The 7,885-nt window shown below is 28.9% G+C and overlaps 2 long non-coding RNA genes across 2 annotated transcripts in view; both read left to right on the top strand.

Annotated features, from left to right (window-relative positions):
- The window catches only part of LOC139426920 (uncharacterized), a 4,589-nt gene extending 3,114 nt beyond the window's left edge, over positions 1-1,475 (top strand). Inside the window, exon 3 of the long non-coding RNA XR_011638042.1 lies at positions 1,205-1,475. This is a non-coding gene — a long non-coding RNA (uncharacterized lncRNA). The remainder of the gene's footprint in view (positions 1-1,204) is intronic.
- LOC139424998 (uncharacterized) overlaps positions 1-7,885 on the top strand; it is a 141,107-nt gene that overhangs the window by 11,800 nt on the left and 121,422 nt on the right. The window lies entirely within an intron of this gene.

The following is a 7,885-nucleotide window of genomic DNA, read 5'->3' as shown; positions in this document are numbered from 1 at the left end:
AGTATATATATATATATATATATATATCACAAATATGCACTATTTATTTAGCATTTATGTATCTTATAAATGCTCTTTATACTTTACTTGCTTGATTTCAACTTTCTGTATTCCATTAACAAATGTACTCATAAATATTTATGAAGGTATGAAGAAAATAAAAATAGAGGTATGGAACATAATATATAAGATAAGTCTATAAAAAAAAATTATATTCATTTCTTAGTTTCGTGAGAGGACAGATTTACTGCGCCCAGAAAAGGTAGATTCATTTGAGCATTTCACTTTGAGATAAAAATTATAGTATATTATTAGTATACAAGAGCATACAATAATAATACAATAATAATAATAATAATAAATAAAACACAAAGAAAGTAATTCTGGTAAAATTACGAACTAAATGGTAATGACATTTCTAGCAAAAAAAATCATAATTCTAGTATTAAAAACCAAAAAATACTGTTTTTAACCAAAAAATACTGTTCATTCATTTCAGAATTTTTCCATTCATATGGTAACGGTTTACCTCAAATTCTCATTACTACACATGTAGTAAAACATACAAAACTGAAAAGTAAATTTAACCGAATAAATGGTTTTTATAATATGCTCTAAGATATGATAAAATTACAAATTTTACCACATTTTCCAATTTTTTCACTGATGAAAAAAAACATATTTTATTGTTAATTTTATCAAAGTTATTACCAATCTGCTTCGTTAAAAACTACCTAGCATTTTTTTAACCTTAGAGCAAAAATAAACTGTAAATTTTAACATTATCTGGTGGTTTTGATTATACACAAAAATTCGCCAGCTCAATCCTAAACACAAAAAAAGTCTTTAGAGAATTAAAAACAATAACAACCACAGAATTTTAAATTTTGGAAAAGGTTTTTCTTTTCAGCATAAGAAATTAAAAAGGAAATAAAAAAATTGGAATTAGGCTTAAATAAATAACAAAGATTCAAGTAGTGAAAGTTGAAAATAAATTATTGTTCAAAGGAATCGAAATATACTTTAAAAATGCTTTAGAAAGAAAATGTAATGTTCTTCAGCTCGAAATTCCAATGATCAGAGCCAATTTGGTCATTTATTCTAAGAAAAAATTCTCTGTCAAAAGATAAACACATAAGTTTAAGGCCAGTTCTACCTAAACGACACAACATATGAAAAGTATATATTTATATGTATTTTTTAGAGTGTGGAGTTATGGAGTAATTTAGGAGGCTACATAGGAATATGGCTTGGAATATCTCTAATCGCTTTGTGCGATTTTTTCAATGCAATAATTGGTATCCTTTTTCAGCTTTATCAGAAGCTTCATGTCAGAGCTAAAAAATTTGTAATAAGAATTTTTAAACGTTAAATTTTTTCTAATAAATAATTGTAAACTGAAAAAGCTATGCTGTATAAAAATCTGTGTCAAATGAATGCTTGAATAGCTTTTGTGACAGTAAATAAAATTTGTTTCAGACTTGTTTGGTTGTTGTTCAATTTTCTGTTTCCTTCCTTGGAAAAAAAAAAGATATTTGGTACCTTCAAAATTATACTTTAAAATTTGTGTATTTTTTTCACAGTGTGTTGCCACTTTCAATTAATATTTTTAGAATTCTGGTGATTAAAAATGGTATATTCAGTGCGCAAAATAAAAATCGGACCAACCTGAACAAATTTCGATCGGATTTTCATGTTCTAGAGCTTTGAGGGGAGGACTTCAAATATTTTAATTATTTAGTGCAGACGATATTTTTTGTTACGAAATCAATCCATCTAAAGTACAAAAACGTATTTTCTCTAAATGAACCTAGATTTTTTGACGATTTAAGGTTCCTGACACCCGCCTCCCTCCCAATTAGAAGGAATAGCCGTAAAATGGGAAACATGGTTCCTATAGTTTTGTCAGGAGAGCAGTTCAATGTTTGAACGCTTTAATGTTAAGTTTATTTTTTGCGTATTTTTCCATATTTCGAGAACTTTTCGAACGAACAGAAAAAAATTTTCGCAAATTCATTTATTCAATATTTTCATTCAAAATATAACTTTTAGTGAAGACTAATTATTTTTATTATTTTATTAAATAATGGTAGAAAACGGTTGAATTGTAAGGTATACATATTTTTACATTAATTATAAGAATATAATTTTACTTAGCAAAATACAAAATTTGAGCGGAATCAGTCGAATCTTGAGAAAACAAATTTCCAAAAATTTAATTTTATAGCAACTATTCGATTGATTGAACTCACATTTTGTATTTTACCATTTAAAATTATATTCTTTTAAATAATATAAAAATTTGCGTACTTTACGAAACTTACTTGAGTTTTTCCGACCATTATTAAATTAAATAATTTTTAAAAAAAAATTACCAAAAGTTATATTTTGCATGAAATTTGGATAAATGAGTTATAATTGTGTGCAAAAAGTTTTCGATTCGCTTAAAAAGTTCTCGAAATTTGATAAATCTAATTTCTTAGAGTTTAAGTCTGATTTCGTAGTTTGAAACTTAATAATTAGATATATTTGAGCTCACCCCTTCAAACCATTAAGATTGAGTTCTAGAAGATCAGCTCATTAGATCAAAAGTTATCCAGGGTGGTTTGTTTCTTATTTTGGGCAATGTGCAGTTTAGCAGAATGAACTTTTGATCCTAATTTTCCTTAGATCTCCTCATCAACTCATACGATTATATCCCTAGAAAAGAGTGTTATCTAATATTGCATTAATATAGCCAAAGAAACTAAATCAATAGTGTAAGGAGCACCAAAACAAATTGAAATGAAAAACTCATTAAGCAAAAAAAAGTAAAAAGATGCAAAATAAAGCAAACAAGCCAAAAATAGAAAATAAAAATTCAAGAAAATACAGAATAAAACTGAAAATGTAATATACAAAGTGTTTAGCGAGTTCAAATGTGCTTAATGTGTTCAATGCTCTAGTTCAGAATGGGCAAGTCTTTTACATATAGTGACAAAGAAAGACGGCTCCTTCTGCCTGTGTGGCGATTATAGAAGGCTAAATGATTTGACAGTACCTGAACGTTATGCCATGCCTCGAATTTAAGATTTTCAACATACAGTGACCTCTCACTTATGCACCACCTCTTTTATGCATATTAGATCCTATTGAATTTGCTTCCCCCTGTGACCTTTTCATTTTTGCTGTTTCTGGAAAGACATTCTTTCTAGAATTTTGAATAGGGTGTCTTATCTGTTACACCAACAATGAAAGCCTATTCATCTTTAAGAAAATGACCATTCCTCTTATCCAGAGGTTAGCTTTACTCCCATGCTGTTTTCTAGAAAGAAAAAAAAGAGACCTGGAATACGAAAGATGAAAGAGACCGCGATCACTTACTTGCAGTCAGATGGACATTATGAGTAAATAAAAGGAGGTGCTAGTGACAGTAGTAATTGAACAATTTATTGTGCAGCATATTATGACGTCAAGTACTTTTCTTAGAAATTTAACATGTGATGTTTCACCCCCTCCCATAAACTCAAATATTTTGTGAAGAACTGTTCATTTATAATCTAACTAAAACTTGTGAACGATGAGAACGTGGTGGATGATACTGACGAGATGATAAAGTTCCTCCAAATCACACAGCAGTATTGAAAGCTTTAGACACTATTCCTGACTATTTACAATTTAATTTTGCTTCTGAAACTCCCCCTTATCCCATTTATATGAACTGGAAAAAACTGTTTTTGAATAACGTCGGCAAAAACAAATACAAACATGTATTAAGATTATTTTGTAAGAAAATAAATTGTCTTAAGGTATGTTAAATTTTTTCTTTGTATAATTATAGTAAATACCAAAACAGTATAAATATTAACATTTAGTCTTTAGAAACATATTTATTCATATTGTCACTGCAATTTACGATGCGTTTCAGAATTTTGAAGTTTTTCACTTATGCGCCTCTCACTTATGCGCTTTTTTCTCTTGGCCCCTTACACCGGTGCATAAGTGAGAGTTCACTGTATTTTAGCACATAAAACTTTTATTTTTAAAACTGACCTTTTTAAGGCTTATTTTCATATTCCTGTAGCAGACGAAGATAAAGAAAAAACTGCTACCATCACACCTTTTGGACTTTTAATGTTATGAGTTTTGGACTCAAAAAATGCCCTAACAACCTTTCAGAGATTTATTTTGTCACTATATGTAATGAATGAAGTTTTTTATGGCTTATACTTTGTGTTTCAATATTTGGATGTGTTGATTGCTTCTTCTTGCGAGTAATAACATCGTTCACACCTTGAAACAGCTTTTAAGCGTGTAGATAAATATGGTCCTCGAATTCAGTTTTGGGAGTACCTAGGATAGAATTTTTAGGTTATCATGTATTTGTTGAGGGGTCAAAAACTCTACATGAGAAAATTAAAGCAATTGTAGAATATCCCTTACCAGAAGGTATACACGAACTTCGCTCCTTCTTAGGAATGGTTAATTTCTATCGAAATTACATAAAGAATGCCGCAAAAATTCAAGCTCCTCTGCAAGAAGTTTTGAAAGGATCTAGAAAAAAGGATAGACGCAAAGTGTCGTGGACTGATGCACCCAAAGAAAGTTTTGAAAAATGTAAACGAGATATTGCTCAAGTTGCTTTAATGGCCTATCCCAATTCGAATTACCCTCTGGCACTTCTCACAGATGCTTCTGGTTGGGCTATCGGAGCAGTAATTCAACAAAAAGTACCAAATGGTTGGAAACCTATTACCTTTTTTTCTTCAAAAAAACTTAATGATGCCCAGAAAAATTACAGCGTTTACGGAGCGCGAACTTTTGGGTACATATACCAGGGATCACATTTCCCAGTTTGCGGCTACCCCCTATATTTTAAAGATTAAGAATCCAAACATGTTAAAAAAATCTATGTTTAATCAGAGAAAGCACATTTTTGTGTCCGATTTCGTAACTTAATTAATAGTTAGCGCTAAACAATAGCATATTTGAGGTCACACCCAGAAACCATTAAGAATGGCACTAAATACGTGAAAATACGATCATTGGAACGTAAGTTATTCCGGGAGATTCCTTTTTTTTTAGGACCGTGCATAGATATGTGGGTACATACATATGAACATAAAATACACGTACAAACCATATATGTTTGTACATAAATTTTATATGCACAAATATGCACATATATCTTGAATAAAACAGTTCTTACGCGCACATACAACGCTCGTACATGCCTATATTTATGCTATCAATGTACTTGAGTGCATAAATACACGTATATGTATATATATATATATTTTCTCTACGTACGTACATACATGTTTACGTGCATATCATGCGTAAAATTATCTACGTATAATGTATATGCAAATAACGTTGTGCATATATACGTACATTGTATTTAAACTGTACATATATCTAATACTTACGTACGTAAATAAATGCACATGCATACGTACAAATATTGAATGACTTTAAAATATATCTATGTATGAGCTATTGTACGTACGCTATATATACATATGTACGTCTACATACATACGAACTGATATGCATTGCTCGTACATTAATAAATTGTATTTATATACGTTCATTCTACGAAGAGAAAAATATGTTAACACATACAAACATACATTCATATATAATACATACGAACTGAATAAGCATATATTAGTATGCAATCGTAATTACTTATAATCGTATATTTTAATTACATGCACTGGCAATTACGTGCAATCACAAATGCATGTAATCATGATTACACGTAATTATATATTTAGATTACTCAACCATAATCACTCGCAATTGTTTCTCATTGTGATTACAAGTAATCACAATATAATCTTATTCGTGTATTTATTTTCGTATGTAATTCATTTAATAAGTTTTCATTTAATAAACCAAACAATAATAAACTAAACAATTTATTTAATGGAGTTATTTATACAATTTATACATTGTTTTAAAAGTATTCAATTACCTACAATCCCTATTAAAATGTAATCAAACCCACTAGAAATTATGATTACATCTAATCGTGTAGTAATTATATATATATAAAATTACTTCAATTTAGGGTTACTTGTAATTGTTAGATTATGATAACTTGTATTTATGATTTCTTGCAATCTTACTATATAATTACAAGTATTCACAATTGCTTGAAATCCCAGGGCTTGATTATTTGTAAATCTGATTATCTGTAATCATAAATAATCATAGCCGATTGTGATGAGAAATAATAATTATTTGTTAGTGTGATTTCTTGTAATCATTTTCATCATTGCGAGTAGTTAATTACTAAGCAATCATTATCTATAAATAATTACATTTATAATCGATTACTGTAATCGACGAGCAACTTGTACTGAAAATAACATAATGCTCGCATCTTTCGCTGATTATTCAAGATTTTAATCATAAAAATTAGTCTTGACTAATGAATATATTCATCAATAATTATTAAAAAATTTACATAAATTTGCATAATGAATGATGAATAATGACTAAATTTGTATATGAATAATCATTCAGAGTAAATTTATTCTGACTTAATTTAGTCATGAATAAAATTACCGTGAATGATGCCCATCACTGCCTCATAAATACCTCTTCGGTTACAAGTCAGAAAATCAACCTGGTCTATCTTAGAAATTACTTTATCAATCTGGTTGATATGAAGTGAAATTAATGCAACCTCAAAATAAGCTTAGGTGGAAATAAAAGGACTTCATATACCTCAATAAATACCTCACTCTCTTTAGTTGAAATAAGGCAAATTTTTTATACCTCATAAATACCTTTTTTGTTATAAGTATCAGATAAACAGCTTGCATATCTTGAAAATATTGAATCAGAAAAACAACTTGCATATCTTCAGCCTAGTTGCTGTGAAATTAATTTTAAACAACCTCAAAATGAGCTGAAGTGTATGCAAAACAACCTCGTACCCCTTAATTGCAACCTTTACGAGGTATAATATTTATGGTTGTTTTCTCAGCAACCTCAAATATTGCTTATATATACCTCAAAACAACCTCTATACCTCAAAAGTACACTGAAACAACCTCAAATATAGCTTAAATTTTCGTAAGGGAAATTTCGACATCGCCACGTCAACAACGCATCGACAAAGCTTCAGTAATAGATCATAATAATTATTTAATTTACCTTATTTTTTTACGTATTTTGTTTTAAGTTATTTATACAAAGGTTACTGTTTTAATAATTTACGTTGCTTTTTCAATTTGGTTATTATTTTTCGCCTACTTTTTTTAAACGTATTTCCGACCTAAGCATTGTATAATATTTTTATCAATCAGCTACAGGCATGGCCTATTTGTTCAGTTCGACAAAACATCGCGCTTAAATTTTTTGTGAATTAAATCACGGTCAATCATTTTAAATAAATCATTTTTGACTGTTTTGGTTCATCTACATAATATTTTAACGACGGCTTAAGTAATTAGTAATTATAATTATTTAAGCACGATTTTTTATCCAACTGAACAAATAAGCTATCCCTCCTGTAACGGAGTGATATAAGTATTATTCAATGCCTAGGTTGGAAATATGTTTGAAAAAAAGTAGGAGAAAAATACGGGCAAACTGAAAAAGAAACGTATAAAACACTAAACTTTGAATGAATAACTTGAAGCAAAATACTTGAATCTGCAGACTATTGCAGTTTGGGAAATGGATGTAACATTTGTATTCAGTTAGTGAGTTTCAGTACTCTTGATGTATTTCTAGTATCTTCTTATACTTCATGTCAAATCAAATAGCTCAGAATAAAATATAAAATAAGTCTTTTATATTTTATTCTGAGTATAAAGTATAAGACTTAGTATAAAGTACATAGATATTTATTATAAACAAAAAGATGACTCTTATATATATATATATA

Source organism: Parasteatoda tepidariorum, chromosome 1 (assembly GCF_043381705.1).
Source record: "Parasteatoda tepidariorum isolate YZ-2023 chromosome 1, CAS_Ptep_4.0, whole genome shotgun sequence".
NCBI lineage: Eukaryota > Metazoa > Arthropoda > Arachnida > Araneae > Theridiidae > Parasteatoda > Parasteatoda tepidariorum.
This window is presented reverse-complemented; position numbering and strand designations above follow the sequence as displayed.